Source organism: Grus americana, chromosome 6, assembly GCF_028858705.1.
Source record: "Grus americana isolate bGruAme1 chromosome 6, bGruAme1.mat, whole genome shotgun sequence".
In the NCBI taxonomy this organism is placed as follows: Eukaryota; Metazoa; Chordata; class Aves; order Gruiformes; family Gruidae; genus Grus; species Grus americana.
The window spans coordinates 21,421,750-21,435,924 of record NC_072857.1 but is presented as its reverse complement, the minus strand read 5'-3'; the positions used below and the strand labels follow the sequence as shown (position 1 = coordinate 21,435,924).

Here is a 14,175-nt window from a genome sequence, read left to right as displayed (position 1 = left end):
CTTTTAAAAGCAACTGTTAAATTAAGACAGTAATTGTTACTGATTTAGATACCTTCATCAGTTAAAAAAAACCCAAGAGAGTTCTCAGCTTCATTCCCAGAGGAGCACAGAACATCTACCAAAGGGCATTATTATCATAACAAAACTGGCTTGCACTGCAATTCCTGCAACTTTATTTACGTTTAAAGAGATGCATTAAGGAGAACTCAGCAACATCACTTCATTCATGCCTGACTGACTGTCCTTATAGCTGGTCATTGGACTCAACCATGGTTCAAAACCTGCTGCCACAATGCAGCAAGCTGAAGGAAGCTGCTCATTAGTTAGTCTCTGCTCAGACTTACTATAATTGTCATTGAAAGACTTTCTTACACAGGTCTCTGTCTCTAAAAAGAGTAGCTACTATGTGGGCAGGGAGGAACAGGCGGTAGCTCCCTGGGCAGACTGATACTAGTCAGCTTTAATTCTTCTTCATTGACTGGAATGCAGCTACCTGCTTTGGCCAACCTCACCTCAATCCTCACACAGTTGGAGACAACCTGTAGCTCCTACAGCCACACTCACTGGCTGGGTCTAGTCAGGACAGATTGATGACAAAGACCTTTTGCCAGTCACGTGCAAAGTTACTGTGGTCTGTAACAAGTTCATAGGTGATTCCCTGAGAACCCTTGATGGAAAGTAGTTTTCAGTGTACATCTCAAGATCCAGTATGTCAACCATTTAATTGCTAGTATTTAAAAGTTAGAATGATACCACGTTAAATACATCACTTTTTAGACATACTCTGATAGAAGAGATTTTATGTTATGTTCAACTATGCCAAAAATTGAATTCTAAGTAATGTTTCCCATTCTGTTACATTGTTGATTTTGACTAAGCTGAATGATCAAGAAAAATATCCTGCTAACGTATTATGAAACCATCCACAAACATGACAAAGATGTCTAGTGACAATAGCACTTGATCTTTTTTGCACAATCCAACCATTTGCTAGGATTATCAAACTTAAACTACACTGTAGAAGCACCTTTTCTGTTGGAAAATAAAGCTGTGAGAGGGACCAAGGGATTTTAATGAGTCAAAACTAGTGTTTGACATTTAGTATTTGCTTGCTTAGCGGCAGTAGTGGAATCTTTACTAGGAGCAGAATTGTTGGACCTTGGCTGTGATTCACTGAAGTGTCTATTTTGTCTCACTCTTATAGATCCTTCTCTTTGTCTTAGAACTTGCATAATCAATTTATAGTTGTCCCAAACTTGGGTGGAAATGCTGGGGTGACTGCAGTGAATGAAATGCTGGGTTTCACTGCAGTGAAAATTAAGGTTGCAATGGCAGAATAAGATGATTCACTACTGTTCAGAATCTTGGGATCACTTCCGCACAGCAAGGCCAAACTGTTTAATGTAAATCTAAACACATATACTACATAAATTACAATGTAGAGGTACGCTGTCTTAGGCTGCATCCTTAAGTAGCTACAGTGCTGTCTGCTTGAAACAGCTTCTGGCCCTAGCCCATGGTTGCAACACAGAACAGAAGAATCCTCCCTCCCCCAGCCCATGTCTCCAAGCAGCCCATTGTTCATTCAGCCTTTTGCAAACATGGAGGTTCAGTGCACCCCAAACTATTCCAAGCAGGAGAAAGGAACAAATGTATGATTGGGAAGGAGAAAGCTTGTTTGAAGATTAAACTCTAATTACATCACAGTTCTTCCAATGAACATTGATTGTACCATGTTCACTAATTTGGGGTTTGTCCGCATAAATGTAACTCTCAAATGGACAATACATGCCATCAAGGATTAATATTTAATTTCTTTGTATAGTTCTCTCATGAGAACTATTCTCATTTAAGAATTGTATGTATGAGACGTAACCAAACTAACTGAACACTACCCCTTGCTCAGACACAGGAATTAGGCCAGTGGCATAATCACGCTATGGCAACTCTTGACTGCTGTTCCCTACAGGACTATTACTGTTGAACCAAGTTTTATCAGCCCGACATTGTTTAGTTTACCCTTGCAGCCAAACAAGCCGCATATTTGTATTTGGAGATATTTATAAGGATTAAGGGAGCCGAAGCAGTATTCCAATATTTTCCCTATGCTACACCTCAAATTCCTGAACATTTCCCTGAGAGGGCTCAGAATTTGCATATGAGTGCCTACACTTTGGGTGACTGCTGCTCTGGAAATAGAGATTTCACAGATGTTCATTTTGCCTCCTGCAAATATCCGAGTTTTAACAGCTCAGTGCCAAAGCCTACTTGATTTTGTTTCTAACAAAATCGACAAGAAATACAGTGAATGATAAAATTAGAATGCATTACTATTACTATATGCTTTTCCTCTGTAGGGCCTGAAAATCCCAATCTTGTACAAAGTGGAATTTTTAAAAAATAAATAAAATACTTCCTGACCCCAGACTCACACAAGCAAGCTTGATAAAGAGATGAGCCTTTTCACTCTCCACAAAATATAAACACACTTTACTAGTACATGCAAATATCAATTTAGTAGGTAGCTACTGTGTAAAACAGGTTACCACTAATGTGCTTATTTGTTACGTCCTTTTTCCACTAGTAATGTTTCGGAATATTTCTTCTCAATCAACTTGAAGTGGTATTTAAAAATGAAAAGATACTGGAAGTGCAAAGACAATTTACAGACAGTCTGCAAGACATCACTAATCATGTTGACTTTACAAATTTTGTATCTGTGATGAAACCCTAAATTCTCAGTTGACCTAAGAGATCTTCCAAGGTAGAGGGAAATCAGCGGATTGTCAACAAGTCCATCGTGTATGAAACTAAGGTCTATAAAAATACAGCTTACTAGAAGATATTTCCCTTTCTTTAAACATGTTTTTTCTTGACAGCAAAAATTACAAATTCAGAGCTACCCTATAATGCATATATCTAATGTGGATTGAATCATTAACAGCAAACTTCAAGTGCTTTGGAGAAGGGGCTATCATCCTTTTTTACATTTACACTGCCTCACGCAAAGGCATCCAAGTTACATACATGTAAGGAAGAATAATAATAACATGATATGTAATACTATTATATATAATACTACCCATAAAATGAAATGTGTGTTTCTGAAAGATGGTCCATTTTACAGTGTTATATGGCTATCTCAAATCAAATTACGTTGCTCTAACAGACCTCTGTGAATATCACTACCAGGACTAACTCCAGCAGAACATCAACTGAATGCAATCGCTATAAACACCCCTCATGAAGAGATATTTACCTAAAAATCACGCCTTCCTTCACAGGCATAAAAGACAAGTAATATTTCATTATAAAAGACTGAGTCTGATCTCTGGGAACATCTACCAACTCACCTGGCATTTCCAGATTGAAAGGGTTTTTTTTTTTAAAAAAGATAGAACAAAATTTTGTTCTTAGTTTCACAAAAAGATGATAAGGAATTAGAGCTGGTCTTCAGAAAAAAACAGATTTTTATTTAAATGGCTAGAAGATCTAGATGGGAAGGGGTTTGTCCATTCCACATACCAGTGCCATTTCAACATTCATAATCCAGTTCTAGATTTGTTTTCTAAGTTTTGCCCCATCCTTCCTTAAGATGTTAGATATTTGGATCCAGTACTTCGCATCAAATAATCTGCTTCAGGTTTGTAAAAACAAATGTAACCCTTTCCACAGAGTTAAGGTACTTGGAGAGTAAACTATAAATCTAATACAAAAAGCTTGCAGCAGACACACAAAACTTCTCTTCCAATCTGCTATTTTAAATAAAATAGGCATTATCCAGGGCAGCAGGAAAGAAGTTTTGAAAAATTCCAAACTACAAAGTCAACTACAATTAATGGTTTTCTTACTGCTCCAGTAGCTCTAACACTTCAGAAAGAATGCATAATAAGAATCTCTTAGTCCTAGCTAGCTTTTATACAGACTTTTCAAGAATATTAAGAAACAGTTTATTTGAGTATTAGGATCATTACTGGTAATAAAACAACAATCTCATTGTAAGTACCAGCCATTTCAACTGAAAGAAATTTTCTAAGGAAGATTTGCAACAGCTGATATTTTAAAACATACATAGAGATTTTCATTGTACTAAGGAAAGCAAAAGTGTTTGACTCCACCTTGGTGTTTCCCATGCTCACTGTCCAGGTCGGAACAGTTAAATTGACTGGGAGGAAAGGAGGAATGGAAATAATATGCTTCATATTTTAAGAGACAGACAAAAAAAGAGTTTCTAGATGTTAGACTGTTTCTTTATAAAACATTCTTCTTTGTATTAATACTGGAAATGTTGTTATGCTATTTCAGAAGTTAGGTAGAACAAAGGTAGGATAGTAGAGAACTACATACAACAGCAACTACAGTGTCTAGTCCTTTCTTTTGAATGATGTTGTACATGCTTCATTCCTAAAAGCACACCCAAACAGCTAAATGGAAAACATATAGATGTATATAACAATAATTAAAACTTACAATAATAGAAGCCACACAGAGATCAATTAAGGAAAATGAGAATATGAGAAAAATATAAAAAGTTACAGAAGAAGGCTTCTGCATTTTATTTAATAAGGAGCATTTCTGAAATTAAGTAACTGTTTTTCTCAGTACAGTGTGCATGGAACAAATCTATTCAAAAGAATGCATCACACAAAGTCTGAACAGTGAAACAGAGCCTTTGGAATGAATTTGAGATGTTGTTTCAATACCAAAAGATCTCTTCAGGGAAAAAAATGTTGGACCTTTATGAAAAAATTACAGAAGTTGAACTGTTGGAAGGAGGCTAAAATTAAGAGTCAAATACCTAAAGGTTGAGTAAAGAAAGAAAAAAAAAACCAAAACCAAACAACCCTCTAACATTTAGAAAAAGTTGGAGAAGTTAGTAATCTGCAAAAGCAGATTATGAAGTTTTGTGGGGGAGAATCTTTGGCTAGTGTACACAGTCATAACTTCATTAACTTCAGCTGCATTTTGATAGTATGTATTATTCAAGAATCTGTTCGCAAAGTTCTATGAAGGCCAAGTCCAATTGGTTTCAAATTGCTGTTAGGAATAACATCATGTTTTCAGACAGCTTACAGTAAGATTGCTTATTGAAAGCATCCTTCAAGGTGAGGTGGCTGAGCCTAGAAAGATAAAATTGGTTGAGAACTATAAGCACACACCATACAACATTTCAAGAGACTGCAAACCCTTTTGTGGCAGTTTAACTGCACAGCAGAACTACTGTCCTATCTGAATTTTAGCATGGCCTAAAAATACGAAGAAATACCTTTCATTTTCATCTGAACATCATGCTGCTTGCCAGGTTTTTTAATCATCTAATTAAAGAGAGTTCCTAATATTTTTGATTTTCTAATTCACTTTGAACAAATGCAGTAATTGCTGAGGAAAACACACTTGATCTCTGTGTACAGTACGTGAGAAAAACTTGCACCAGGACTCAAAGGAGTGAAGCAATTAATTTCAGCTTCAAGACAGTATCCGTGCCTGGCAAGATTATGGAGCAGACCCTCCTGGAGACTATGCTCAGGCACATGGAAAACAAGGAGGTGATTGGTGACAGCCAACATGGCTTCACTAGGGGCAAATCGTGCCTGACAAACTTGGTGGCCTTCTGTGATGGGGTTACAACGTCCGTGGATAAGGGAAGGGCAGCTGACGTCATCTACCTGGACTTGTGCAAGGCATTTGACACTGTCCCGCACAACATCCTTGTCTCTAAATTGGAGAGGCATGGATTCGATGAATGGACCACGTGGTGGATAAGGAATTGGCTGGATGGTTGCACCCAAAGAGTTGTGGTCAACGGCTCAATGTCCAAGTGGAGAACGGTGACGAGTGGCGTTCCTCAGGGGTCGGTACCGGGACCGGCACTGTTCAACATCTTTGTCAGTGACATGGACAATGGGATCAAGTGCACCCTCAGCAAGTTTGCTGATGACACCAAGCTATGTGGTCGACACGCTGGAGGGAAGGGATGCCATCCAGAGGGACCTTGACAGGCTGGAGAGGTGGGCCCGTGCGAATCTCATGAAGTTCAACAAGGCCAAGTGCAAGGTCCTGCATGTGGGTCGGCACAATCCCAAGCAAAGCTATAGACTGGGCAAGGAATGGATTGAAAGCAGCCCCGAGGAGAAGGACTTGAGTGTATTGATTGACGAGAAGCTCAACATGAGCCAGCAGTGTGCACTTGCAGCCCAGAAAGCCAACCGTGTCCTGGGCTGCATCAAGAGAGGCGTGACCAGCAGGTGGAGGGAGGTGATCCTGCCCCTCTACTCGGCTCTTGTGAGACCCCACCTGGAGTACTGCATCCAGCTCTGGGGGCCCCAGTACAGGAGAGACATTGAGCTGTTGGAGAGAGTCCAGAGGAGGGCCACGAAGCTGACTGGAGGGCTGGAGCACATCTCCTATGAAGACAGGCTGAGAGAGTTGGGGTTGTTCAGCCTGGAGAAAAGAAGGCTCTGGGGAGATCTAATTGCAGCTTACCAGTACCTGAAGGGGGCCTACAGGAAAGCTGGTGAGGGACTGTTTATCAGGGAGTGTAGTGACAGGACAAGGGGTAATGGGTTCAAGCTGAAGGAGGGTCAATTTAGATTAGATGTTAGAAAGAAATTCTTTACTGTTGGAGTGGTGAGGTACTGGAACAGGTTGCCCAGAGAGGTTGTGGAGGCCCCATCCCTGGAAATGTTTAAGGCCAGGTTGGATGAGGCTTTGGGCAACGTGGTCTAGTGGAGGGTGTCCCTGCCCGCAGCAGGGGTTTGGAACTAGATGATCTTTGAGGTCCCTTCCAACCCTAACCATTCTATGATTCTATGATCACTGTATTAATTCAGTAAGGAAAAAATATTTGTGAAATTTTAAATATGATATTAAAATGGAAACCTTTAGCAATATTTGGATATTTTTTGGAAATGCTTAATGCTACAAAAATAAGATATCAGTGTTATGGTTGTATAATTTATGTATTACATTTACAGTTTTATAATACCAAACTCTTAAGGTTGTGTTTTCAACAAAAATAATTCCAATCTGACAGATTGTGAAAGAAAATCATGAAGTTCTATAATCAAGTAATTATAAAGGTTTCTATTAAAGATGTTGACATTTCATAGCTAAGTAGCTGTTTTTCCAAATGCAGTGGCAGCTTCACTTTGGAGCAGGGTCAGCCAGATTCCCCTACGATTTACCCATCCTCATTTTGTTAACGTACTACTGGCAACACAGACTCACAGTCAATGAGCTCATCTTCAAAAGAAGAATGCATGACCTGATATCCTCAGGACCTTGATCATTCCCAGGTCTGTCAAAGAGATCAAAATACAGGTTTTCCTTCTTCTCATCTGGTCTGTTCATTCCTCCCATCTAGCCAATGTATTAATTTTCTGCTCACCTAACCATAGCCCCACCTGAATCACGAACAACATGCTCTTGATAGCCTACTGACACGTGTACTGTACCTTGTCTATCACAGTGGCTCTGTCACCTAACATTACTAACAGCATCCATCTCATCGTCTTTTCTACAATGAGACATGCTCTGTGAATGTAATATTCAGCTCTAACCACTTTTGAGATAAATTATCAGCATAGTGCATTTCACACATGACTCCCATTATATCCCACAGCTACAGTATAAGCCGCTCCCCAGCAACTACAGCAAAAAATGTACCACTTTAGGTATTTTTCCCAGCTAAAGAAACCAACTTGCTATTTTATGAACTTCATCTATGAAACAGTCTTGGCTACTGTCAGCTCGAATTATTCTGACTAATGGTCCTTAAGATGCATTTTTAGCCCTTTGTCTAGTTTGGGTTCTGATAATGAAGCTTCTATCTTGCAAACCTACCACCTCAATAATTTTAGCACCGAGGAAAAAAAATATTTTTCCAAAATGAGAAATATCTTCCCAATAAAAACTAACCATTTATATAAGAATTATAATCATGTCATGAGCTAGAAATCCATTTTATATGGGAAATGAAACTCCTAGCATGCTGGCAAGAGTGGAGATGCTGGATTTATTTTGTGGAACACCAGAAAGAGTCTTTCAGTTGGACTTCATTCACATACTGAATGGGATTGCAAATATTTTCAAAGGACTATAAGCTTTTAAGTAGACTATTGTTTCCTATGTTATCCCAAATCTATTTAAATGAATTTTGTTAATATCTGGGGAAAGCCAGAAATTCCTACTCCTTGTTTAAAAACACTAACCTCATACTTACATCCTACCTAGTGAATAAGAAGATGTGGCTGTTGTGAGATCGGTATTCATTTAATACACCAGAAAATATTTTAACAGAAGTAACTGATAACAACAGCTAATGAATACTTCACACATGAACAGAACCTTCCACCTAACAGCAACAAAATTCGGGAATTTCCCCCCTCTGCCAGGGGAAAGGATTTAACAGCAGACAGTAACTTCCCCATATAAATAAAATCAAGCTTTATTTATATAAAATATCGAGGTAGGTTCTCTTACTGATAACTCACCAGTGATAACTACACCACTGCAGTTTAGCATCTGCAGTGATTAGATTTTAGCATGTCTTGCATCATGCCTACTAAAGTTTAGCTTTTTTAACAGTGGAATGATAATGTAAGATATATGCATATATGTAAAATATACAAAATATACATTATAGTTTGAGACAAACTCTTGGGCTTTAAAGAAAGTTCTACTACTGCCAAACAGAATTATACCGAGTTCATGTTTCGGTGGTACATACAGAATCTATTAAAATCTAGATGTTCAAGGAGTTACTTTTACAGAACCATTTTACATTCATATGGTTTCCAATTTTTATTTAGAAGATGCTTGTAGAATGAAAAAAGAAATCCCTGGCCAAAAGATGGTATGTACATATAAAGAACTGCATACCATCAACTGCCAAAAGGTGGTGGTATTTTTGAAAGAGAGTGTAGGGCTCACAGCATGAGGAATGCGAGTGAACACACCACTGATTTTTTTGTGCAGCTGAAATGACATTAGTGAACATTAGAACAACTAATCTGGACAGTAAAAAAACCAAAACAATCCAAAACAACAAAACCCCACAAACCCTACCAAATCACAATGTCCTCTTTTAGTGATATGTAAAGTGAATTTCTGAGTTTTCCGGAAGGATAGAGAATGTTCCAAAACTAACTTCCGTCTTCTTTATTAGATTACAGATGCATTCTCTCTAATTCTTTTTTCTGAGCAGCAGATATTTTAAGGAACATTAGAGAAACTTTTGTTCCAAATAACATTCATTAATGCATTTCCTCTCTTGCTGTCTTTATATAATACTGGTATACAATAAAGCAATGTACACTGAAGAAATCTTAATTCAGATTTTACAAGCAGTCCTGCTACCAGAAGTGTTGTTTTCTACTTCAACATAAAAATTACAAGATCCTTAAAAGTCACATGATTGACTCTGGGTTCAGTGAAGAGCTTGATAACTCAATTTAGGTGTTATACTATTCTTACACAGTTGTATTTTCTCAACAGTCAATTAACATATAAGGAGCTTCATACCATTGTGATTATATTGCTTCTAGTACAGGAGTCATTTAGGTATCTTTGTTCTGCACACAGAGAGTGGAGTTTCAGTGTAGTTGTGTTCATTTAGAGTAGTTTACTGCATATTTTATCCACATCAAAGATAAAAGTACTGCTACTGTCACACTTGTTGGCAATTTAAAATCAACTCTGAAAAACCTTTAACTGAAGGCAGTAAGTAAGCAAAAAATAAAGCATATGTATAAATTTGCTCACTGGGCATTGACACTAAATTATGAAAGACAAATAAAAAACATTGGCACTGAGGAGATTAGTTTAAGTTGCTGCTGCTTGTGCTGTGTTTGTTTTGTGGATGAAGAGATGAGCTCATATTTTACAGATGTCAACACTTGTCACCACTACCAAATAGAATTGAAAACCCCTACTGCACACTTTCAAAACACCTCTTATGCAACATTATTTTCTAAAAGGTACATAGCCCTCATGCTTCCAAAATTACTAATCATGCCTAACCAGTTCTCCTGTACCGTTTCTATCATGCTGTAAAACATACCTCCTTCAGTTGCAAATGGTATAAAAATAAGTACATGCATGCAGTTTTATCCATTCAAAAAAGAAATCCTATAAAGGCTTAAGAATTTAGGATCTACATAATCTTCCACTGGCATGCAGCCTTGAGGATGGTCAGAGACACAGCAGTTCCAGGACAGAAACCAGCACCTGTTAGCTAGCTGCAGACAACGGCAATGCAAAGAGTAAATAGCAAAAGCAGAGCAGACTTATCCTTTCCCTTTAGGAAATTCTATCTATCTCTGCAACTGTTACAGAGGTCTAGAGAGAGGGAAGTATGTCCTTGCAGTAGAACAGGAAAAGACAATAAACACCACCTCTGTTGACTGATACCGCTCTGATAAAAAGCGCAGCATGTGTGCACGTGGCTACACTTTAAGCATCTTCCTTGATATCCTTTAGTGAAACTGACCCTGAAAAAAGTGAAAATTAAACTCACGTACAAGTTTATGCCAAGTTTTGACATGACCCTAGAACACACTCTTAGAGACCATCTGACTTTGTGAAGCAGACAAGCATTTTCTAAGAAGTCTTATGTCACTGTCACCAGAAGTCAAACGCTATACAGAAATTGGCATATTTAATAAAATGCCATTGAAATGCATCCTAGCTAGAACACTGCTAAATAACATGCCAAATTCCTGAACCAAAGTAATAATCTTCAGTGTCACTGGGTAATTACCTGGCACCAAAACCTGGCATTTCCATTAGAGCCATGTATTCATCACTTCTATATTGGGTAAACATTGGAGTTCAAATTGCGTTTCCTTGAGAGAGTTCAGTATGGTGTAGCTGGTACGGTATTACGAATTTAAGCTTGATGCAAAGTTTTAGTAGTAGTAGTACAGTTTTAGTTCAGTGAGATTCTCATTTCATGAACAAACATTCCATTGACTTTTCTGTAAGCTTTATGTACTTCAGGTCTGCAAGGTCAGGTCTTCTGTATATATCTTAATGACCTAATCAAAAGAACAATTTTCATACCAATACACAAGATATAGTACAGCAAGAAGAAAGGGAAAGCTGTTTCACTTTTAAGCTATTAACGGCCACAAAAAATTCTAGGCAACACCTTTTTGTACAGTTCAGTATTTCCTCATAACAAGAACTAACTGGGTTATACTTGCGCCCCAAATGATGAGAGAATCATATATTTGAAAGGAACAAAGCATATGGCATGTCTTTCTATGTATGAAAATCCAGTTGGACCAGAAGAGGAAAAACTGAAAAATAGTTTTTCATAGTTTATACTCAGAGAAAACCAAAAAATAATATACAAGCTTCCTAGGAATGTTCTCCCCTCAAACCATCCTTGTAAAACATAGCATACAATTTTTTATTTGACTTTCTTTTCCTTTTTAAAAATGCAAATTTGTTTACCTTTTGTTAAATAAAAGAAAGAAAGAACAGCCTAGAAAAGAATGAAGATTTAACTGGTTCAAAAAGCCAAGTGCAGTATACAAGCTGCTGTACAAAAGAGGGGGGGGGAAAAAAAATCTTTGAAGATTTAAATATGAAGATACCAGTGTCACAGTTTTAACCCTTATATAAAGCCAGAAAAAAATTTAACATAGGTTGAGAAAAATATTATTAATCTGATCTTTGCCATCACCTCTTTCTTTTACTTTCTTGAATATCAAATTGTGCTGTCTCTTGGATATACATTCAAAAGTCCCATTAATACCAATGAAAGTTAAATGTCTGAAACACTAAATATAGAAGAGACTATTGTCATTTTGCTTGGAAGGCACCATTTTCAGAAAAAAACCTGACCAAATGAGCTACCTAACAAAGTTCCCTCTCCTCTGATAATTCAAAACTTCTTTAAAACCTTAAAATGCATGTTGACTTAATATTAACTATGCTGCCAACTTAAATTTCTAGCTGAAACTTACACAGTTTTCACTGCTTTCTCTCTCTCATTATTTCCAAAATAAATATAGTACAGAAATTGAGCAAGGTGTTCCTGAAGTAAATAAATATTACCAAAGCAAAGTCCTCCTAAGCCCTGATAAAACAAACATTATGAAATAGTATAGATAGTATCCTGACAAACCCACAGGCTGCAGTTTTTGGGGAAAAGGAAACTATAAATCTTTGAAGCACTGTATTCAAGAGAAAGCTGTTAAATGCACTGAAGGTGTATTTAAACTACCTAAATCCTGAAAACTGGACTCACTGAAATTCCGGGAAGTCCTGGTTTTTCACTCTCAAGGAAGAGGGGAAAGGACTCAAGGTTGACTGAAATTAACTGTGATCTCAGAGATCACTTTTATTTAGTCCAGTGGGCTTTGGATAAGGGCTTTAATGTGAAACTCACTTGGCAATCAACTATTTATACTTTTTTTTTTTAAATTTTATTTCTATCTACATACTTGTATATTAGCCTGCCTTTTATGCAATTGTTAACATTGAATATGTTCATTTCATTCTTATGGTTCTGTTTATTGTAACTGTTCTTTGCATAAAAATTATTTATGCAGAATAATAATACTGTTTGAAGAATAACTCCAGAGAGCTATAGTTGAGGTTCTTCTCTAGAGGTGTGCAAGGTTATTACAATATTTCATCACCACAGAACAATACATCTTCAGATAGAGGCAGTATTAGCTTGTAATATTCCGTGCTACCGTGGTACCAACTTTTCCTTGTAAAGCAATTTAATCACTTTCCATATTGGTTATGCATGAAATATTAGTCCTATGCTTCATAGGGAACACCTCCTGAATTTTCATTACACTACATTATTATATTACTTACACAGTTAAAAAAATCTGTCTTTAAGCATGTCACTGCACCTCATTGAAAAATGTCTAGCCTAACTAAGTTTTACTAGTTTAAAAACCATGTTTCTCCAGTTGCAAGTCCTCAATTCAACCAGTCTGTGGTTCATTACAAATTTTCTAAACTCCACATGTCATCTCCATAGTTCTTTTAATTATCTTTCATAATAACACCTATCAGAACTATTCAAAGGCTATAAATTTTTGTCTTTCTAGACAGAGAAGAACAATCACATAAATTAGTATCTCATGAGATAACCTGTAGCTATATTCTTATCCATCTAATATTAACTATATTCATACCTAGCAACTATATAGCAAAAGAAACTAAGACTACAACAATTTGTATTGGTTTACATATGAAAGATGTGGTCATTACCTTCAAAAGCTTAACATGATCTTATTTTTCAACAGTGAAAATATATGAAAGTCAAACAAATTATTTTATTCTTCTCCGTGGAAACAGTCCATCAGATAACACACTAGAGCTACCTTTATTAATACTATGCCTTTCTCAGCAAACCAGGCAAAAACATCGTCCAGTGAGTTATTAAATCCTAGCACATAAGAATAACATGTACAAAACCTAAGCAATTACAGAATTCACAGGTAGTACACAAGACACATAATGGATTAACAATTTAGGCATGCATAAATAAATATGTAGGTACTGCATATTTAGAAGGCTTTTGAATTGAGAAAAGATCAAACTAAAGTTCTGATCAGTGTTTTTATCATCACTGTGGAAATGCTAGGCCAGGTCCTCAGATGCATGAAGCTTCCACTCTGCAAGAGAAGCTGTCACACCGCCAGTTAACAGCTACTTGATTCTGTAGTGTCTGCAGCACCAGCACAGACGTGGCTCATGCCACCCTCCTAAGGCTCCTAGGGAACCAAACTAGTACCTTTCAGCTTCACCCATCCAAGCAAGTACAAGTGCCACCAGGTACGCATGCATGTCCGTGTGTCTGAGAGCACTTTCAGACCCAGCAGATCTCACCTGGCTCTCCTGGTGACTCTCTAGCCGTTGGGATCAATTAGTTATAGCATGCAGTGGGCAGAATGCAACTTGGAAACTGATCCACTACATCCAGCCAGGACTGCTGCTCTTGACCATCTCTGGCCTAAGCAAATCTGCTCTCATGTTCAGAGCAACAGGGAATCTGAGAGCCAAAACCGACGGCATGCCTCTGCTGCAACGTGCAGAAACTTCTTAGCTTGTTCTACAGAAAACTCAAAGACTGTAAAGAAACAAGAACTACTAAAGGCATTTGTAATGTAACTAATACTAAAACTGATCTCCTGTATTAATCAC

General features: G+C 37.4%; 1 protein-coding gene across 11 annotated transcripts in view; it reads right to left on the bottom strand.

Moving 5' to 3' along the window:
* The window catches only part of B3GALT1 (beta-1,3-galactosyltransferase 1), a 212,259-nt gene that overhangs the window by 187,441 nt on the left and 10,643 nt on the right, over positions 1 to 14,175 (bottom strand). The window contains exon 2 of one of the 11 annotated variants that reach the window (XM_054830425.1): positions 7,228 to 7,297. The exons of the other annotated variants lie outside the window; for them this stretch is intronic. The gene's annotated coding sequence lies outside the window, so the exon portion shown is untranslated. The remainder of the gene's footprint in view (positions 1 to 7,227; positions 7,298 to 14,175) is intronic. 11 annotated transcript variants of the gene reach the window in all.